Raw genomic sequence first — 21,950 nt, 5'->3', positions numbered from 1 at the left:
AAAAAGTCATTTGCAGTGACATTTAAAACAATTTATTTGAACAACATTTGACATATGATAAAAATGTTGGCCTATTAAGATTGTCTGTTCAAAATTCATTGGAGCCCTATTCTCCGCCTCTGTGACAGTTAACATCTTTTGATATTAAGGCTCATCACATATCTAAAATGAAAAAAGGACAAGAAAAAAGACACCCATGGCATTCTGAGCATGTGCCTATAAAAATGACTAATCCTGACATTTGACTGCAAAGACCATGCCTGTGATGGCTTCCTTTCCATTGCCCCCTATAAAGCCTCTTCCTGCCTTGGCAATACCTTTGCTGATGTCCAACCCATTTGGAACATCCATAACTCCTACCCTTTATCTACACTGCAATCCAGAATGCTTTCCTCTAAGGAATCACCAGAAACCAGCTGAAAATAAACAAATCTGCCAAGAAACACCCCAGCAGTTCACTTCACCTCTCTGAGGACACTGACAACAGCTAGGAGACCACAATAAACTGTTTTGTCAGCCAGCCTGTCATGTCACTGTTACAAACAGTCTGGGAATTTTCACAGCCCTCTTCAACTCTAGAGCATAAACCTGACAATATTTCAGGTCAATTACCAACACGCTAACCACCAAAGAGGAGTCAAAATTAAACTGACACTGAAACAAACATGTCCTTGCAGACTGTCAAGCCTCAGGAAACAAGTAAACATATAAATTCATGTTAATATATTTTAGGGGTCTGTATTGAGAACCCTCGCTGGTCTCAGAAGCTTAGCCTGAGTGCCTCTGTGGACTTCAGTGGGATTCTAATCCTAAAAAAGCTATCACCTCAGTCACGACAGACAATGACGGTGATTTATTTTGATTTCACAAATCCAGGAGTTAATTTCTATGACAAGCTTATGTCAGGAGTTCCTCAACACCAGGAAGGGATCTGGCCCAGTCAAGTAAAGAAAGCAGAAGATCCCATAATAGCTAAGCTGTCTAGAAACAAGGTACATGGTAGCACAATCTTTCCAGCTCCTATTTCATTTACACTTAAGCCTGGGTTTGTCAGGGTTGAGGCTGGGAAATCGCCCCTTCCTATCTCTATCTCTTTCAACCACACAGAAAGAGCTTTCAGCAGTCAACTGTCTCCATCAGCCTTGTCCTTTTGTCAGGGACCGGTTTGATAGCTGCAGAAGCTCCCCCTCTGGAACCCTGGAAGCTTCTCCGGCTACACACCACACTTCATTCCGTGGGTCTGGCGGTCAAGGGTTTCAGGCAATAAACCGAGCGTCATTTTGTTCTTCCCGTTTTCTCAGTAGTCGCACGGGGAAAGTCCTTCTCTATGCACTGATCACTTGCACCTTCTAAAATTCCCACTGTATCAAACAGCTCTCCGCGACTCAGTCCAGACTAACACCTCGGGGTCCCCCGGGCAGCTTTCCCTTCAATTTCTCAGTCACAGTGCTGCCTGGCTACAGAACAACCACCCTTTCTGCTCCCTCCAGGATTCAAGTCCGGTCCTGGACCTGCACACAGTAGCCGCTTTCAGCCGGCAGTGCGGGCGGGGACCCTGCGGGGTGCGGAGGTGCCCAGCCCCGGCTGAGCTGCGGTGCCGGCAGAGGGCGAGGTGAGGCCGGAGCGCGGGTGCGCCGCCCAGGTGCCTCCCAACTCGAGATGGAGATGCGCCCCCGACCCGCCTGCCTATCGCTACCCCGGGACACCTAGGGCACCCCATTGTGTTTCGAAGCAGCAGCTCCCTCGGCCCCCGCCGTCCTCGCTTACCTTCTGTCGGCCTCTCCGTTGCGCCCGCACAGCCGGCCGCTGCCTCCAGTGCTCTGCAAAGCGGGGAGGGACGCTTTGTTAGGGCTCCAGAAGCCGGACAATACTTCGCAGCCGGCGCCGGGGTTCTGGGCGGGCGTCCTTCAAAAGGACGCGAATGGGGACCAGCGCAAGCGTCATTTCCATATGTAAGGGGCCAGCACTCACAAAAGCGCTGCTCCCGGGGACTGCGGCGCGCATCCTCCCCGCCCGCCGACCCGCCCCCGCCGCCCACGCTCCGGGACGGGCCCCTCCTCCGCCTCCCACACCGCCCCCTCCCCGCCTGGTTTTCCGCTGACGCCCGGGTCCGAGCCGGCAGCCTGGCCACCCGGTTCCTCGCTGCCGACAGCCACCACCCGGCCGCAGCCCCGGAGGGGGATCCCCAGCCTGTCCCGATGCCGGGGCCACCCGGGCGCGCAGGGCCTCGCCGACGGCGCGGGGGCAGCACGAGGCCTCCAAGCACCCCCAGGCCGCGGGACCCGGGTCCCCGGGAGCTGGCTGCGCGCTCACCGCGTCCCGGAGCTCAGGCGCCCGGCGCCGCCGCGGGTACCATGGCCGCGGGGGCACTCGGGACTCGGAGGCGGCGGCGGCGGCGGCAACTGGACGGCCGCACCCAGCGCGCTCGGCTCCCGGCTCCGCCGCGGCCACCCGAAGCCTTGGACGGCGGGGAGGAAGGGCCAGGCCCGCGCGGGGAGGAGGAGCCAGGGCGACGCCTGCCCGGGCACGACTCCTCCTCCGCGGCCCGCGCAGCTGGGGCCGCTGAGGGAGGAGCGCTGGGCGCCGCCCGGGCCCTCTCGGAGTCAGTCCGCCACCCTCCCTCCACGGGGACTGCTCCTCGTGTGGCCGAAGCCCGGAGGAGCTCGGTCCCGACCGCTGGGGCGGACGCCGCGGAGATCTGAACTCGGAAAGTCCGGGGCTTGCTGGGACGCGGGTGGGGGAGGTCAGAGACCTGAAGTCGACCCTCTGCCCCTTCCTTCCTTCCAGAAACTCGTGCACACGCCCCTCCGTGCCGAGGACACCCGCCCAGCAAAGTCTCCGGGTCGGGGAAGGGGCCCGCCTCCAGCCCGTGGGACCGTAAGATGGGCATTCAGGTGCCTCTTGTGCCCCAGGCGGCCTTGGATTTCTCGGCCCTCGAGCGCCCATTGGCGGTCATTGGAAGAGGGTCCCGGGAGGCTGAAAAGCTCCAGGCTTGACCCTGAACCCTAGCCAGTGAGTGCGACCCTCCTACCAGTCTAGACTGGCTTCCGCCCACCTGCCCACCATGTCCTTCTGTGGCTACATCCAACCATGTGTTACTAGCCACACCCGAGGGAAAATCCCTGGAGTCGGAAACTCTCAGGCCTGTGATTGCTCGGTATCTACCGCCTCCTCCCTCCTCCCCTTACTCCAGGGGCTCCCCCAGAGTCTCTGCTTCTCACTTTCTCCATCTCTACACTTCTGATCTGGAGGCAAACCCGACTCCGGTCCGGGCCTAGAGGCGTTGGCTGTGGGCCGGAGGTGACACCATTTTTTTCTCTGGGCTGCAGAGTTAAATGCATTGCCCTTGAAGAAGGAGCCGCCTGATTTAGCCTGGTTGGACTTACCTGGTGGTTCAGACGGTAAAGCGTCTGCCTACAATGTGAGGCACCCGGGTTCGATTCCTGGGTCGAGAAGATCCTCTGGAGAAGGAGATAGCAACCCACTCCAGTACTGTTGCCTGGAATATCCCGTGGACGGAGGAGCCTGGTAGTCTACAATCCATGGGGTCGCAAAGAGTCGGACACGGCTGAGCGGCTAAACTAAACTTTCACCAGTCTGGTTATTTCAGCTGGAAACTGGAGAATGTTCCCTTGCTACTGAAAGAACAAGGGGTAGACGGGAAGAAACTAGCATTTTCTGAGAATCCAGTGTGCTGGAAACTTGACAAATGATTTTACCCTAATCCTCGCAGCACCCTTAGGAGCCAGACATTATTCCATCCATTTGCAAATGAGGAAACCAGGCCTCAGAGAAGTTAAGGAGCTTGCTCAAGACCACACAGCTAGTTGGCAGAGCTAGGATTCAAAAGCAGGTCACATTTGTGACAAAATTGCATAGAACTAAATATATACTCACAGGAACAGGTGAGCATAAAACTGGTGGCATTTGAATAAGGCCCTAGGATTGTTTTGATGTCATTTTCCAGGTTGTGACATTATATTACAATTATGCAAAATGTTATCATTGGGGAAAATTGGGGAAAAGGTCTATAAGGAACCTCTCTGTATTATTTCTTACAACTTAATATAATTGACAGATAACTGAAAATAAAGTTTGGGGTTTGTTTGTTTTATGCAGATCAGCTTTATTTTAGAAACCAAATGCTATTCTCTCAACACATGCAAGTGGGAATAAGCAAAAGGAAAGGTTCATGCTCCTCTCTCCCCACTCTTTAACAGTCTTGGGTAAACATGCACACACACACACTCATGTACTTTATGCATGGTTGTTCAGTCCAGGAATAATTACACAACATACATACACACTGTTTGTTATGGGAAGAGCTAACCTGTTATCAGAATCCTTACATAAATGTCATAAATAAGAGAATATGTTCACTGGGAACTAAAACAGCCAACAGTCCTAGAAGGTAAGAATGAAGAGTGTTTTGGTTTTTTTCCAGAATGAAATAATGCCATTTGCAGCAACATGAATGGACCTAGGGATTATCATACTAAGTGAAGTAAGTCAGAAAGAGAAGGACAACTATCATATAATATCATATGTGGAATAAAATAAGACACAAATGAACATATCTATGAAACGAACAACTTCACAGGCATAGAGAACAGACTAGTGGTTGCCAAGGGGGAGGTGGGTGGATGAGGGAAGGATTGGGAGTTTGGGATTAACAGATGCAAACTAATATATATAGGATGGATACACAAGAAGGTCCTAAGTATAGCACATGGAACTATATTAAATATCCTGTGATAAACCATAATGGAAAAGAATATGAAAAAGAATATATGTACATGTGTAACATATATATGTGTGTATGTATAACTGAAACTCTTTGCTCTACAGCAGAAATTAACACATTATAAATCAACTATGCAATAAAATAAGATTTTAAAAGATTTTTTTTTCCTTGTTTCATCTAGTTTCTGCCATGAGAGTCTCACCATACAAGTTCTCTCCCCAGGCATCACTTTTTTTTTTTTTTTTCCCAGGCACCACTTTTTAACTTGCAAGAATCCTTAAGGATGAGACTGTCATTCATTTCCAGCAGTGATCTTGGGGTTGAGGAGATGTTCCCTGTGGAGAAAACTCAGAATTGGCGGGGATTGTGTCATTTCAAAACCACAAGATACTCTTTCATGAGGGGAGTAAATTGAGTGGAGTCAATGCTGAAAATTATACACAATTTCCAGCTTCGCTATAAAGGAGGGGAAAGTGTGCAGCGTGGCTACTTGATGGTGTAGCTTTGCAATTACAATCCTGCCAGTGAAGATCACTTAAGGTAGATCTTTTAACAAAGATCACAATGTACCTGCAATTTAGGTTGCACAGGGTGAAAGGTTAGTCTTGGTCCAGACTGAGTCACTGGAAGAAAGCAGGGAATTACCTCAGAAGCTATCACTTGAGTTTTCCTCTGTTAAACAAAAAATAAAGATAAGAGCAGAAATAGTGGCCAAACATCAACTCTACATTATATGCAATGTAAGAAAAAAATGAAAAGAAATATAAATATTTACCCAGAGTTAATACCCTTCACATTCCTTATCTCTTGCAGTTTATCACCACTGATATCAGCTCTCACTTTAAGAAGAGCCTTGTTCAGGGACCTAGTGTCCTTAAAGTTTTTGTAGCCAACACTTCCCAATGGCTTTCTGCTACATTTTCCAGTGCTGGATTGGCTTTCTTAGATTGTTAAAAAAAAAACTGTAAAAAGTTAACTAAAAAGTAGTCCAGGGAAAAGAAAGTTATTCTTTATGTCTTCCTGCAGTAACTCTGTAATGATTAATTTAGAGTCAAGATAACAGAAGTTAATTAAAAGAGGGAGTGGGGGTGGGAGATTCAAACTTAGTAAATGTCCTGGAATCTGCAGAGTTATCTTTTTCTGATTAAGGAAAGGCTACAGCTCTAACCAAATTGTGTACTCTCCCTCAAAGTCATAGTTGGCTTTATGTTATTTCATAATCGCAGAATAGTAAAAACAAACAAAAAACCTAAACTAAAACTCTCCTGTCACTGTGCGGGAACTCCCAGCTCCTTCTACACTTAGTGTCTTTCTTATTTCTCTGATGGTTTGAACTAATCAGGACAGTGTTTGTGTAAGCAGTAGAGCTGCATCAGGGAGGGCCAAGTACATAAAGCAGATTATCAGTAATAATCCAACACAGGGACTGTCTGGGTGAAAAGGACATCACCCTCTCCCCAAAGGCCTAAGGACATGGGTGGTGAAATGAAGAAGGGCAAAATCTGGGTTCCAGACTCACAAGTCAAAGACCACGAGTTTGCATGACAAAATACTGATGGTAAGAACCCAAGAATATGCCCTCAAGAAACAAGAGATACACAGGAGAGGGATGGGAAAGAGACAGAAAGCAAACAGATTTGCATTTCCTAATTTGTACCTTAGGAATTAGGATGCTCTCTTTATCTTCCCTCATTCAGCAAAAAGAACATTTTTAATCGGAGGACAATTGCTTTGCAGTGTTGTGTTGTTGTGTTTCTGCCATACAACAATGTGAAAATCAGCCAGAAGTATATACACACCCCCTCTCTCTTGAGCCTCCTGCCACCCCACCCTACCCGTCCCACCCTTCTAAGTTGTCACAGAGAACTCTGTTGAGCTTCCTATGTTACACAGCAACTTCCCATTACTTATCTATTTTTACATATGGTAATGTACATGTTTCCATGTTACTCTCTCATTTCATCCCACACTCTCCTTTCCTCACTGTGTCCACAAATCTGTTCTCTATGTCTGTGCTTCCATTGCTGCCCTGCAAATAAGTTCATTAGTACCATTTTTCGAGATTCCATATATATGCGTGAATATACGACATTTGTTTTTGTTGACTTACTTCACTCTGTCCAACAGGCTCTAGGTTCAGCCACCTCAGTTTAAATGACTCAAATTTCTTCCTTTTTGTGGCTGAGTAATATTCCATTGTATGTATATATGTATCACAACTTCTTGATCCATTCATTTGTCAATGGACATCTAGGTTGCTTCCATGTCCTGGCTATTGTAAAGATTATTTTTTAAAAGTAAGCATTAAACACCTATTCCATGTCTACTACTCTCCCGGGAGTCAAGTGGTGTTCAGAAGTAACCTCAGCCTTGGTCCTTACCCTTGAGGAATGTGTTACTGTGCCTGGGGAAGGCAAAACTACGCACATAGGAGAGAGTGAGGGAACTCTGTGCGGTGGTGCTGGATTCTAGTCAGGTCCTAGAGTTGGGGACACACAGGTATATAGCATAGCAGAGAAGAGAGGAGTGATTTCCCTAAAACGTGTCTTCTATCAAGTTGTTCAGCCCATTGCCTTTCATATCAGGTCCTAGATCTTCCTCCTGATATTCAAGACCCTACTTGATCCATGCCAATATATGTACCTTTACTGTCTCCAGACAAACGACCCTCCTCCCACTGTGCTCCTAAGTGCCTCTGCAGCTCCCCTCTGCTACTCTTTCTGCCCAGATTATCAGTTTGAAGACATATTTGATGCCCTGTCTCTGTCCACTGTTCTTTGTTTGACCCAGCAGTTCATGCACAGCAGGAAGTAGTTATTGAACATGTATCCTTGGGAGCCCACAGATTAAACTTTGAGGGGTTTTCCAAATACTTGGACCTCACGTGGAGAAGAGATGTCTCCTATGTGTGCATGGTGGGGTAGGGAGGCTGGTCTTCACTCTTTTTTCATGTATCTGGGATCTGGAAATATTCAACTGTTCTAAAGATGTAAGGTCTAAAGACTGACACAGTTTCCTTCAAAGTAGAAGAGATTAAAATTCTAATTTAAGAACCATTGGCATTCCTTCACCTCACACTCTTTTAAACATTCAGTCATCATGACCTGAAATCCCTACCTTTTTTTTTTCTTTAAAGAAAGAGACCTTTGAATGGAAAATGATATAACATTTTCCCCCAAGCAAGAGTACTTTAAGTTTTCTAGATTTGAGGCACACACAAAAGAAATGAGAATCAAGAAATATTAAAAAAAAATAGTTTTTAAATAAATAAAACAGTTCTGTTGAAAGAAGGTGAGCTACAAGTGTAATTCAAAAATTTCTAGTAGTCATATTTTTTAAAGTAAAAATGAGCAAGTAAAATGTTTATATTTTATTTAACTCAATATATGCTCAATATTATCATTTTAACATGTAGTCAATATAAAAACTATGAATGATATGATTTACATAAGTGGCTGCACTAAGTCTAAAATCTAGTGTGTATTTTGCAGCTCGTCTCCACTCAGACTAGCTGCCTACGTCTGGTGGTTGCTGTTTCAGGGAGTGCAATGTTAGAACAAGAAGAGGGTTCTTATTCCTCCCACCCAGCACCTTGTTGTGATGAGGAGCCTGTGTTCAGGAGGGCTTGGTGATTTGCTCAAGCTCATGTATCAGTCTCCTGGGCTGGGCTCATCCATACCCACACTTGCCCATCTATGCAGGTTTATGGGTGATGCAAACCACCTTCTTGGAATGAAACACAGTTTTAAAATATTCTTAAAAGCCACCACCCTCTAAAACCTTTGGACGCCTAAGAGTATTTAAAAAAACAAAATTTCAGAAGAAAATAGCCCAGTGTGCCCTATTCTAACACTTAGAGATGACAACCGTGTAGGCCATTTGTCAACACCTGTCCCAGCACCTACCTGTTTTCTGCTCAGCTGTACCCACACCTGAGGGGACTCTGAGAGGGAGGGCTGGAGGCCCAGAAGGTAATCTGTGTGTGTGTGCCTGTCCTCCAGGGATGAGTGGGAGGGGTGCGCTCCATCCTCCAGCCTTCATCCTGCCCACATCAGCTCCTGCCGGCATCCCAAGGAGCTGTGTTGTTTTCCATGATTAATCTCAAAGGCTTTGAAACAACTGGGTGATCTTTGTCTTCCACTCTGCACATTTTGCAGTGTTTTATATTTGGAACCAAGTCAAAGCTGAATGCAGGGAAAATGACCATTTCAAATACAGAAAATGAGACCAATAGGAAGAGAGTGTCACCTCCAATAATGGGGACATTTGGGAGTAAACCAAATAATGAGGGCATCTTTTGCACCTGGATTGATGAGAGAGCAATTAGATCCTTCATTACCAAAAACAATATAAATCTTTGATTTGCATTTTGTTTTCAATTTGGACCAAATGTGCATGGTTCTCTAAAGATATAATCTAGACCTCTTCACACCAGAATACTGAGGTCAATGTGATGATAAATCTTATGGCAGTGAGTTCCAGGAGTCATATTTCAGTCTGCAACAACAACAAAAAATCCATCTTGGAGATGAGGTTTTGGGATTATGATGAGATGTCCAGATGCCATGATCAAAGCTTTAACAAAAAAAGCACTTTGTCTGATTTCTGTATTATTGAGAAGTTTTCTACTGCCTCCCCCCCGCCCCCCATCATGCAACCTATTTCTGGATCCCCCAAAGTACAAATAAAAGGGGATCGGGGGACTACAAATCAGTAGGGAAAAAAATGAGTGCCTGTTTATGTGTATTTGGTCACAGAGCAAAGTGTGTGTATGTGTGTGTGTGTGTGTGTGTGTGTGTGAGAGAGAGAGAGAGAGAGAGAGAGAGAGAGAGAGAATAGGTAGGTAGATGTGCCTGTTTGTCCTTCCAAATGCCCCCTTTGCCTCTTCTACTTGCTCTATTCCCTAAGAAGCCAACCAGGATGTGCTGTATTAAGGGTCTCCTCTGCACCTAGCATCCCGTTAGGTTTGGCTGATGGCAAATGATTGGATGGAGGAAAGATCATGAGGTTGGGGTATTTACTCAGCCTGCTGCCACCTCTAGGGTCTCTGTAGGCTGGCTGCATCCCTTAAGATCACAGCCATCTCTACACAATGCTGTCACCAGCTCTGCCAGTGAAGCCAAGGGTTGGTAATGGTGCCCTCTGGTATCAGCTTCCAGGCAGGCACCACCCTTGCTTCTGTGCACTCAGCTCACCCCATTGTAAGTAGTCCCTTTATTAACTGTTCTCCAAATACCTAATTTTAGTTTATCCACTATTTCCTTCTGAGACTTTGATTAATAAAGGAAGTATGCATACATACATTCCTTGTTCCAGACAAAAACAAAAACTATCTTCCCTCTATTTGCACAAATGCGTTGAAGTTTTCTACTGCCCAGAATTTTAGGTCAGTTCCCCAAAAGCAGACCCTGAGATGAGGATTTGTGTGCATGAGTCTTATTAAAGAAATGCTCTAGGAGAAGCCTGTAGGGGAGGGCTAAGGAGGAAAGGAAGAACAAGACAGGGAGAGCAGAAGACAAGTCAGCCAAGGGTACAACTGCAGGCAAAGTCCCAGCCTCAGCCTAATCCTGAGTGAAGTTCTGGAGCATAAACTACACCTCAGAGTTAGCCCTGACTTGAGTCAGAGGTGCTGGGTTTTCCACCTCCTGCAGTAGTCAGTCTGCTGCATCCAGGGCATCCAGGCAGAGCGCCAGACCGAAGGGCATCCAGGCAGAGCGCCACCAATTTATACTTCACACACATCCTTTGTAATGTGAAAGCATTCAGAGAGGGGAGACATACTGTTTATTAATTGGCTTAATGATGGAGTTACTGGTAGAGAGGAAAGAATTGCCTCCAGATACCAAAAAAGCTCACAGCAGATGCTACAGGGACACATCCTTTGAAAAAACACTGCATATAGACAGATAGTACTTTCTTTTAATGGATTTGGATAATATACTTTAATATTAGTAAAAAAAAAAAAATCATATCAGGGCTGATAGTCTTCTTAAGCAAAGTCATCGTTGTAGGAATCTTAGTTACCAGATGCAGGTAGTAGTTCTATGGTGTGTGTGCATGTCGTTGGGAGGGGGCTATATCAACACTTGCCATTTCCCTCTGAAGCTTCTAACACTTGGAAATTTGTCATAGAAGCTTTTCTCATCTGCAGTTCAAACATTTTTTTTCAGCAGGAATTGAGCTGAAGTTGAAATCACCATCTGGCATCTCATATTGAACCAGGTTCTCTGTGTGCCAAGAACCTCTTCTCTTGGCAGTGATGTTGACTGTGATCTTTCAAAAATGTTTCTTGGGTTGGCAGTCTTGACTGAGCAGAGCAAGCAGCCTGCCTTGGAATTTAGGGAGAGAGATGCTGAGCAAGTTGTTGCTCCAGGAAGAAAAGCACAAGGTGAAAAGTTGAACCTTAGGTTTTGAAACCCCAGAAGTCACATCTTCTGTTACTGAGCTAAAACTAGCTAGGAGGAAAAAGAAAGTCTCAGCTATATGATTAGTAGTAGCAAAATGTTCCATAAGACCTAGGAAAGGAATATTCAATTTGAAACAACAAATGCTATTTAAGCACCTTCCAGGTGCAAAGTCACATCCTCTGTGCTGTGGGGACAAAAGGATGACTAAAAAGGGGCGTCCACTCCTTAGTGATTCACCATCCAGAGGCTGGGAAGTGCTTGGGTGGAAATAAGGCAGACTATACTAAGGAGCAGAGCTGACACTGTCTGCCCTCCTCCCGGATGTTCAGGGATCCCTTTCTCCATTTCTGTGCCCCTCCATCAGCTGACAGGTTTTGCTTCCACTGGGCTGCACCTACGAATCTTCTTTAGTGGCTGCCCCTGGGTACAAGGTACATATTTGGAGAGCAGCAAGTGCTGGGGAGCCTAATTCCTAGCAGTGAGTACTCAATGTGGGAATAAAAAAGCCCAGTTCCCTTTGCCTTAGAGAAGGACTTCAGTTAATGTCCCACCAGATCAGGCTGGGCGACTGCTCCTGGACTTCTTGCCTAGTCTCACCCAGTCTCACACATGTTCTGTCTCTTCTCTTTCCTGGTCCCACTCCCCTCATTCACTTGCCAGTCTCTGTCTTCTGGAACACTCCCTAAGTAAACCCGTCTCTACAAACCTTCCTCTCAGGATCTTCTTCTGGGAACCTGACTGAGGACAAGGATATAATGATATAAACAAAATGTTACGAGAGCAGGAAGGAGTGATTGATTTTGCCTGGTGCTTGAGCACCTTTCCATAAAAGGAGGGGTATTTGAACTAGGCCTTGAAGGGTTATTTGGATTTCACCAGACTGGTGGAATTGAGGGAGGTCATAATAAATCTGGGGAAAATGCATACATGTGCAGGGATAATGAAGGTAATGGTGGGGTGTGAAAGGTGATGAGACCACCAAGGTAGGCTGGGAGTAAAGGAAGAAGAGTCTTGAATGTCATTAAAAAGTTTGGGCTTTTAAAAAATTGTTCATCTTAGATTTCTGAGCAGGGGAGAAATGATACACTTCTCTTTTAGAAAATAATTGTGTGGAAATGTAAAGGATGGGTTGGAGGGATAAGAGGCAAACAACAGAAGTCAGTTTGGGGATCACTGCAATATTTCACAAGGGGATGATAAGTGGCTGACTTAGAGCAGTGGGTGAGGTAATAGAAAGGAAAGGATGAATCCAGAGATCAAAGCGAATGGACTTGTAAACTAACTGGATGTAGGTGGGAAAATGAGAGCAATCGAAAGTGGTCAAAGTGTTGCATTGGATCAGAGGGTGAAGGATGGTATGGTACCAATCAGCAAAGTAAAAGAATCAAGAAGAAGAATCCAGATGGGAAAGAAATCAATGAGTTCATTTTTGGATATACTGAAATTGAAGGAGACACTAGAGAACCCTAATAACTCAAAGACATTTGAATGAAATCAGAAAGTAATCTGAGAATAAAGAACAAATGCATATTCGGAGACTCATGAAGTTCTAGTTCAAGGTTAGACCAAAGAGACACTTTTAAAAATTAGCTTTCTGGATAGGAATCAAAACAAGAAAATCAATGACAGAAACTTGGACACCTTTTAGGAATAAGAACACTTGAAATTCACTTGTGACAAAAGTGCAATGCTTTGGTTTCAGTATGATTTTACTTTGCTGATTAAAATTAAAGTGGGGAGTCTGTACAATCTAAAAATTAGATCTGATATATCAAATTTGTATGGCTATTTCTATGGACTGTGAAATTCTATGAATGATGAAAACAGAGTCTTATGATAATGGTGCTGAAAGAAGAAAAATAGTGCTTTGAGCATCCGCAGCCCATTACCCAATGGGACACAATGCTGGTGGAGGGGCTGCCAGAGTAATAGTTCCACTAACCGACAGTGGCCATTTCCTGGCCTTTAATTATTGCTGCTCACTTGCTTATGGCCTTTCATTGATTTTAAAAAAATTAATCAGTTTGTCCATGCGGGAACTGCCATTCCTGTGTTGCATTGACATTTCAGGCAGCACACAATTAGAAGAAAAAACACAAGTCCAAACTCTTTAAGAATGTTTCCAAAAAAAGTTTCAGTTTGAGGGAAAGTCTACTGTATATAAGATACATTGTTTCAAAAGCTAAGTGAATTTTAGGGTAGCAGATAGGCCTGGGTACCCTGCAACAATGTTCCATTTAAACTCCTTTCTTTGAGAGCATTTCCCATCACTTCATGGGAAATAGATGGTGAAACAGTGGAAGCAGTGTCAGACTTTATTTTTTGGGGCTCCAAAATCACTGCAGAGGGTGACTGCAGCCATGAAATTAAAAGACGCTTACTCCTTGGAAGGAAAGTTATGACCAACCTAGATAGCATATTAAAAAGCAGAGACGTTACTTTGCCAACAAAGGTCCGTCTAGTCAAGGCTATGGTTTTCCCAGTAGTCATGTATGGATGTGAGAGTTGGACTGTGAAGAAAGCTGAGTGCCGAAGAATTGATGCTTTTGAACTGTGGTGTTGGAGAAGACTCTTGAGAGTCCCTTGGACTGCAAGGAGATCCAACCAGTCCATCCTAAAGGAAATCAGTCCTGGGTGTTCATTGAAAGGACTGATGTTGAAGCTGAAACTCCAATATTTTGACCACCTCATGTGAAGAGTTGACTCATTGGAAAAGACCCTGATGCTGGGAGGGATTGGGGGAGGGAGGAGAAGGGGATGACAGAGGATGAGATGCTGGAGGGCATCACCGACTCAATGGACATGAGTTTGAGTAAACTGCAGCAGTTGGTGATGGGCAGGGAGGCCTGGTGGGCTGCAATTCATGGGGTCGCAAAGAGTTGGATACGACTGAGCGACTGAACTGAACTGAACTGAACTGAGTACTTAAGATCAACACTTCCTCCTCTGCTTCATGAAAGTGAAAGTGAAAGTGATGTCGCTCAGTCATGTCCAACTCTTTGCGACCCCTTGGACTTAGCCTACCATGCTCCTCCATCCATGGGATTTTCCAGGCAAGAATACTGGAGTGGGTTGCCATTTCCTTCACCAGAAGATCTTCCCAACCCAGGGATTGAACCCGGGTCCTCCGCATTGTAGGCAGATGCTTTATGGTCTGAGCTACTATAAATTTCAGAAGCCAAGTTACCCAAGCAAATAAGAAAGAGGAAGATTCAGTAGAAAATATAGAGGAAGGAGGGCATTTGTTGTGTTTATTCACTCAATCTCTCTTCCTTCCTCCCTGGCTCAGACCCCCTTCCTCTCTCTCTCACTTTCAGGAATATTTGAGGACCTACTGTGTGCCAGGACTGTACTAAGACCCAGAGAAACCATAGCGAACAAGGGAAACACACATGATCTCTGCCCTCAGGGAATTTACATCTGTCATGCTTGATTTCAGATTCTACATGTCAATAAAAGATAATAGCACTTATTCTTCACTCCTATGCTCTCTCACCTTCGCATTGCATATTAATGTATGTTAGGTTCACCCATTTGTCAAGCTCATGACCTAGCTAGGCTGCCTCCATTTGAAATCCAACTCTCTTACTTAGTAGTTGTGTACATTTGGTCAAGTGACTTGACCTTTTGAACCTCTGCTGCTTCATCTATAAAAATATTGATAATAACAGCACAAGACCTCATAAGACAGTTGTGAGCATTTTAAGAATTAATTCATTTAGAATCTGAATGGGCTCTGGTACATGGTGAACAAGTAACTGATGTTATCCATTGTTATTTTTAGCACACACAGGAAAGTAAATAGTTGAAACAGATCATATCTTTCAAAGAGCTTACAGTCTTGCAGGTGGAGACAGACAGGTACACAGATAAAGGCAAATAATGTGTGGTGAGTGAAATGATGAAGAAAGTATGTTTAGACTATAGTGGGGGATCACAAAGAAGGGAGTGGTGAATTCTTTTGGTCAACTCTTTTGAGACGGATGTAATATCAATCCAAAGTAGTGTCTTATTTCCCTGACCCTTAGGTAAATGATCCTTTCCTATTAAATGCCTGTTTTGCTTGCTTTATTTGCCCCTAGTTATTCCACTGTGATAATTATGTAAGCACAAATGAAAGCTTTTCACGAGGGGCCACTGTGGTCCCTCTTTATTTACACTCTGAATAAAGGAGCTTGCCAGAGTTGGTGAGACCAGACTACATTTTTCTGATTTCTTATGTTCAGTGGCATGTTTCTTATATAAGTCAGACTTGCTTGTGTGAAGGGAAAATGGGCTTTTACTCATGGCAGGAGGTGGTCTCATTCTTTTTGCCAGTGACTGACTAAGACACGGTCATAAGATTTAATTTTGACCAATGGGACCCAAGGGAAGCTGAGGGGGATTCTGGAAGACATTTTCTCAATATTGTGAGGCTAGTGGAAGGAAGCATCATTATTCTTCTCCAGATGTCATTGGAATGGCATGTGATGGTTGACATTGCTGCAGCCATTCTGTGATAATGATGGGGGATAGCAAAGTAGAAAGATGGAAACAAAGTGGGCCCCTAAAAACCCCCTTGTACAGCTGGATTTACAGACTTGGGCCTTGATCCACCTCCAGACTTCTTGTTGGGTGAGGAAATATCCCCCCGTCCTTTTACTGTTTCAGCTAATTTCAGATGGGTTTTCTGTTCACGTTAACTCCTTGTGGAAGCTTGTCCCTGAGTTCTTGGGGGTACCTCCCTGCAGGAAGATTGTACGCTCTCTCCCTTTCAAGCCCAGGCGTGGCTATATGCCTTGCTTTGACCAATGTAATATGAGCAGCATGATGTGGGTATTTCTGGGCGTTTCTTGAAGCCTATGTGTGGCTTGCCTTGCTTCCTCACCCATGCCCCCATGATCAGGGAAGCACGCTGAGATGGAGCCTCTGCCAGCCTGGTTCCTCAATGAATACAATAAGTAAGTCTTGTGTGACAAGTTGTGGCATGAACAAGAAATAAACCTTATCAGACTTCCCTGGTTGTGCAGTGGCTAAGACTCTGGGCTCCCAATGCAGTGGGCCCAGGTTCAACTCCTGGTGGAGAACTAGATCCCACTTGCTGTAACTAAGAGTTTGCATGTTGAAACTAAAGATTCTGCAGGCAGCAACTAAGGACCAAAGACTCTATGTGCTGCAACCAAGACCCAGTGCAGCCAAATAAATGAAAATACATCTTTTTTAAAGCAACTAAAAGAGTATATATATATATGAAATAAACCTTGTTACTGAGCTGCTGAAACATAGTGTTACTGTTGTTACCACAGATAAACCCAGCCTAATTAAACTGGTAAGCATCCTAAATACTGCAGTGACTAAAAACAATGAGGTTAAAGCAAGAGCTTGAGATACAGACCTTTAACCCCAGGTAAACCAACAGTAACCAGAAAGAATGGGCTCCCCTCTGCCTGCTCCGCACACTTCCTGGTTAGTGAGAAGAGCCTCAGAATGGTAAGTAATTTAATCTAAATATCGCTTTAAAAATGTCTTCACTTCAATGCATTATTCAGAGTAAATTAATCACAATGTATTAAGTGTCTCTTTAGCATCCCTGACACTTGCCTCATCACTTTGCCCATCAACTTTTTTTTTTATAATGACCACACTATGCACTCCCCTAACAACCTCCCCTACCTAGATATCTGCCCAGGGGCTTTTGGTAATAGGTCAATGATCATATAGCTGGAGTTTTGCAGAACAAATAAGACGTGAAGGTGATGTGTCAGTGAGAGACAGGAAAATGATGACCATGATATTACTAGTTCATATTTGTGTAGCACTTGTTCTACATCAGATGTCATTCAAAGCACTTTATACATAGTAACTCACATGATCCTCATCTTATGAAGCAGGTATTATCATTATGTCTCCTCTATAGAGGAGGAAACAGAGGCACAGAGAGGTTAAATGTCTTGTCCAAGGTCATGTAAACTAAAATGTAATGATACTTGAGTTCTATTGTAGGCAATCTGGCTCCAGAGTCCTGTTCTAAAAATAATGCTTTACCAAGAGTGGGTGGGGAGGAGTACTCTTTTAGGGGCAGCAGTTCATGGAGAAGCACAAGGTTAAGAGACCAGTTGAGTTTTGCCTGAATTCTCTGACCAGGGATTGATCCCAACCATGCCCTCATCAGTGAAACATGGAGTCCTAACCACTGGACTGCCAGAGAATTCCAGGGTGTTGTTTTGCAATTTGCAAAAACACATCTACATCCTGGTTTCCTCAGCAACATGATCGTGCTGCTGGTAGCTCTGTCCTCTGCAAGGTAACTGAGGCATGCAGAGATCCTGGTATTGAGCTCGCCTGCAAAACCACCAGCTGAGTGTGGTTGGGGCTGCTGTTGCATTCTACGGACAGATCCCCAGGGGGTGCAGAAGTCTTGAGTATGTGGAGAGTTATGTAAAGGTATGAAATGACATCTGGGGATTTCTCTAGGAGTCCATTGGAGGGTATGAACTGTAAGGTGACAGGACTAGGGGAACCACCAGCTGAGTGTGGTTGGGGCTGCTGTTGCATTCTACGGACAGATCCCCAGGGGGTGCAGAAGTCTTGAGTATGTGGAGAGTTATGTAAAGGTATGAAATGACATCTGGGGATTTCTCTAGGAGTCCATTGGAGGGTATGAACTGTAAGGTGACAGGACTAGGGGAAGGCTGTCTGGAGAGTCACTTCTGAGGCCTGCAGGCACAATAACAGCTGAGGTGCACCCAATGCCCTGGGGTGGATGACTGGATAAGCCATTGGGATCAACTGTGATTTAAGAGAGTTGAGGGGGCATTTTCCTGAGCACTGAAAGGGGCACACAAATGTGCAGAGGACTAGGGAGGGGAGAACAAGGTGCTGGGATCTAAAATTGTTTCAGAAAAACTTTGGAAATGTAGCTCAGGAAAGAGAACTTAGTTTGGGGAGCTGCAATAAATTGTCAGAAAGCCCCTTAGGCTATATCTCTAAATTATACTTCAAATTTGAACACTTCTTACCATCCCCACTGTGGTCACTGCTAGCACCTACTAAGGGCCACCTAGGGGTGTCTCTGCAAGACTCCTGGCAATCTACCTGATCTCCCTGCCTCCATTCTGGTCCCTTCCATGTGCCTCACAGAAAACAAAGTTATCTTTTAAAAAATGCAGTCAATTCCTGTGGTTCCTTTCCATTCTTAGAATAAACTCCCAATCTTGACTCCATAATCAACCTGCCTAACACCTGGGACTCATCTCTCACCAGCACCCCCACGCTCAGGCCACACCCTCCTGCCCCTGGGGCCACATTTTTGACATACAAACACACTAAGCTCCTTCCTGCATTAGCTGCTCTCTTCACCTGCAATGCTTTCCCCTCTGTTCTTTGCATAGCTGGCTCCTTTGGTTACCCTGTTCTTGATCCATATATCATCTTCTCTGATTTCCTGACCACCCTGGCCCTCACACTCTCTCAGTCACCCTCCATGCCATTGGCATCTTCCCTCTCACTCACAGCACTCATCACTATGTGAAATGGTCTTGTTTGATTATTTGCTTGTTTATAGGGCTGCTGGGGCTGTTAGCAGTCTCCCCTATTAGCCTGAACGGGCTTTGTCTGACTCCATCATGGCCGTATCCCCAGCAGCTAGATCAATTCCCAGTGCACTGAGGCTCCATAAATTAAGAAATAAGTAATTTACATTTAATTTCCATTAGTAATACATTTCAAACAATTTATTTATATGTCCCAGTGGGGAAAAGAAGAAAAATTAATTTTATTTACATTTAATTGAATATTGATGCATTCTTCAGATGATGGCAATGGGATAGCCATATTTGAACACAATTTTGTGGGGATGATCTACTAGTAGAAAATTTGAAATTACATATGGCTCAGAATAAATTAGTTTTGCATAGAAAATTAAAAAACCCAGGAGCCACAACTGATAGGTTCCTATTTTTAAATATTATGAAAATATAAAACTTAAATATTATGAAAATGTAAAATATAAGCTACAATGTTTCTATAATAAAGACTTTAAAGTTAGGAAGGGCAAAGAATAAAATGTCAAAATCTACCTAACCATATTTTCTTTACTGATTTTTTTGAATAATGCAATGGAAATGAATGTTTATTTGAGGTCTGTTAAAATATTAACATTATGCTTTTTTTTTTTTTTTTTTTAACATTATGCTTTATTAATCACATTTGACTACTTGTCTTATTTCTGGATTTGGTACAACATTTTTAAAGATTGTTAATGGAGAGTCCTCTGGGATATAATCATTTTCAATCCACATATGACTAAATTTGGTCATATCTGCTGATTGTGCAAAGAGCTCTTCCTGAGAAGTAAATATTAAAGCTGACTGGTTTTGAAAAAAGAACCCTTTGGAGCACCTCTTCTTTTTCCCATTTTTAGACACCTCTGTTAGCTTCTTTAACACTTGGATGGAAGTGTTTTTAAAGGAACTTGTGAAGATTTGGAAAAGATTTTATTTTTAATATCCCAGATTGCATCCTCTGCATTGAGTTAGTTTTGTTGCATGTACTCCATCTGTCTTGGAGATATGGAAAATTCAGTAGGAGAAAAATGGAAGGGCAAAACTGCTTCCCTAGCTTTACAAAATGTCTAAAAATGACTTCACATGTAAAAGCTAGAGTATGGATTCCTCCACTTCAAACTTCCCCACACTACCCAGGTGCCTGGCACTGTGCCTTCTTAAGTGGGGAAAGGAAAAATTGTTTAGTTATTCCCTGGTTAGAAAGTTTGCAAGGTTGAATGCCTTTTGCACAATCTCTATTTTGCACAACTTCAGTAAAATCTCTTATCATTTTAGGTGACTTTAATGAAACACATGAATTGCCTCTTACTATGAATATCCCTAAATAAGAATATAATCTATTTACTTGCTGGGTACAGTTGACCTAAGAATTCTGATATCTTTCTTTAATGTTTCAGGCTTAGTATTGGATAAAAAACTTGAAAAACAAAGCATTGCTTAGCCTATCCCCAGCTGCACCTGCCAGTGAAAGAAGCTGAAATCTCACTCTTCACTGGACAATACATCAAATTTCAAGCTTCTATTATCTTTATCAAAAGCCATTAGAGAACACTTAGTAAGATTTTGTTTCTCTGAAAATTGGCCTATTATTTTTGTAACTGGAGTACTTCATGGGTTGGGTGTCTAGGAGATCTAAGTGCTTTTTTCCATCCTACTATTGTTTAGCATGATATTTACATGTTTACTGAGAGTCTTGTAGGCTTAGAACATGGACTTCTGGAGACTAAGGATCTTTTATGATGTGTGTAGCATCAAATAAAATATGGATTCTTCAGTATCTTCTCAAAAGGGACTTTAATCTGAAGCTATAAAGTGACACTCCTTCGGTGTGCATTTATCTCCAAATAATTTTTTGAACAGAATCAAACCTTCAGCAAGCAAAATTCACAAACTCATTATGAACCTACTAAATTGAAATGATGCTAGAATTAGCTTGTTAATTTGGGGAGGATTGTTATTTTAGAATTATTGTAAGTAAAGTATTTTTGAGCAAAAGGCAACTGTTGGAGAAGGTGATACTTAAATACCATGCGATATTTAAAGCTGGCTTTGCAGTCTCCAAATCATTGCCCAAGATGATAAACGTATCCATCAGTGCCTAACCCACATAATATCAAGTTTTCCCATGTCCTGTGACTCATCTGGGAGCTCTGTTCACTTGCTATCAATATCTCCTATCCTGTTACAAGACCTTGTCTTCACTTAGAACTGCTTCACCTCTGAAATCCTGAACTTGGAAATTCCACTGTGACCTCAGCGCTATACTCTTCCTCCCCATTCACCTTCATCCCACCCATCTTCAGTCCTACCAAAGCATTGGTCTCCAATCTTCCTGTATAGTAGCCCCCAGTCTTCTTGGATTTAAGACACTCTTCGCATTAGACACAACCCCCCTATTCCTTTGACATGCTGGCACAGCCAATCAACAAAATCTCACTCTTGCACCCTCCCCTCTATCTGTTTTCTTTGGCCCTTGAGCATTACAGGAGAAGATCACATAACACATAATTATGTAGTCAGGTGCTAACACAAATGTTATTTCAAATCTCAATTGGGTACACAACACCATCTGGAGTTCTTTGATCATTCCTAGATGGTTCCCAGTATAATCTACCAGATCTGAGACATGTAGGACTGGATAACATGATTTACAAACACTTAAAATAATGCTAATTTCTTACTCAAAACATATAAAGCTTATTTTCTCCTCCTGGATTTTTTTTTTTTTTTTTTCCCTCCTGGATTTTATGTGAGCCAAATTATCCCCATTTTTGTGTTTCCTCTTACTTTCATTTTCTTTCACAGTTTTACAAATAGATCACTTCTTGGAGTGATTAAAGAGTTTAGAGGAATATTAAAGAGTTTAAGATGATCACAGGATATTTACTATAGACCTACTAGGTGCCCATCACTGTTTTAGGCACTGGGGATACAGCAGTGAGCAAAATAGACAACTCTGTCCTCATAGAGTCTATATTTTCGTAGAAAGGGACAGAAAATAGGAAATCAGTAAAGTTATACTATGTCAGAAAGTGGCAGGTGGGACTGCAGAGTCCTGGATTGGTGGTGCCTGCTGGGAGGCCCGCTGTGGAGAGGCTGCTCTGTGCAGACTGCCTGGGTTCAAATCCCAGGGCTGGTACTTACTACATATGTGACCCTGGGCAAGTTACCTGACCTCTCCGTGACTCAGCTTCCCTGCCTGTAAAATGAAGAATTTCATAATGCAAACATCATGGAGTTTTTATGAGGATTAAA

The 21,950-nt window shown here is 43.8% G+C and overlaps 1 protein-coding gene across 7 annotated transcripts in view; it reads right to left on the bottom strand.

The window, feature by feature from the left end:
* NIN (ninein) overlaps positions 1 to 2,380 on the bottom strand; it is a 101,062-nt gene extending 98,682 nt beyond the window's left edge. For 3 of the 7 annotated variants that reach the window (XM_061157391.1, XM_061157393.1, XM_061157394.1), the window contains exon 1: positions 1,768 to 1,921. The gene's annotated coding sequence lies outside the window, so the exon portion shown is untranslated. Of the gene's footprint in view, positions 1 to 1,767; positions 1,924 to 2,313 lie in introns of those variants that run through there. The other 4 variants (XM_061157387.1, XM_061157390.1, XM_061157388.1 and 1 more) reach the window with 3 other exon arrangements.
* Between the last annotated feature and the right edge of the window lie 19,570 nt (positions 2,381 to 21,950).

This window comes from Dama dama, chromosome 12 (genome assembly GCF_033118175.1).
Source record: "Dama dama isolate Ldn47 chromosome 12, ASM3311817v1, whole genome shotgun sequence".
In the NCBI taxonomy this organism is placed as follows: Eukaryota; Metazoa; Chordata; class Mammalia; order Artiodactyla; family Cervidae; genus Dama; species Dama dama.
The sequence above is the reverse complement of the archived record's forward strand: the minus strand, read 5'-3'. Positions and strand labels throughout refer to the sequence as shown.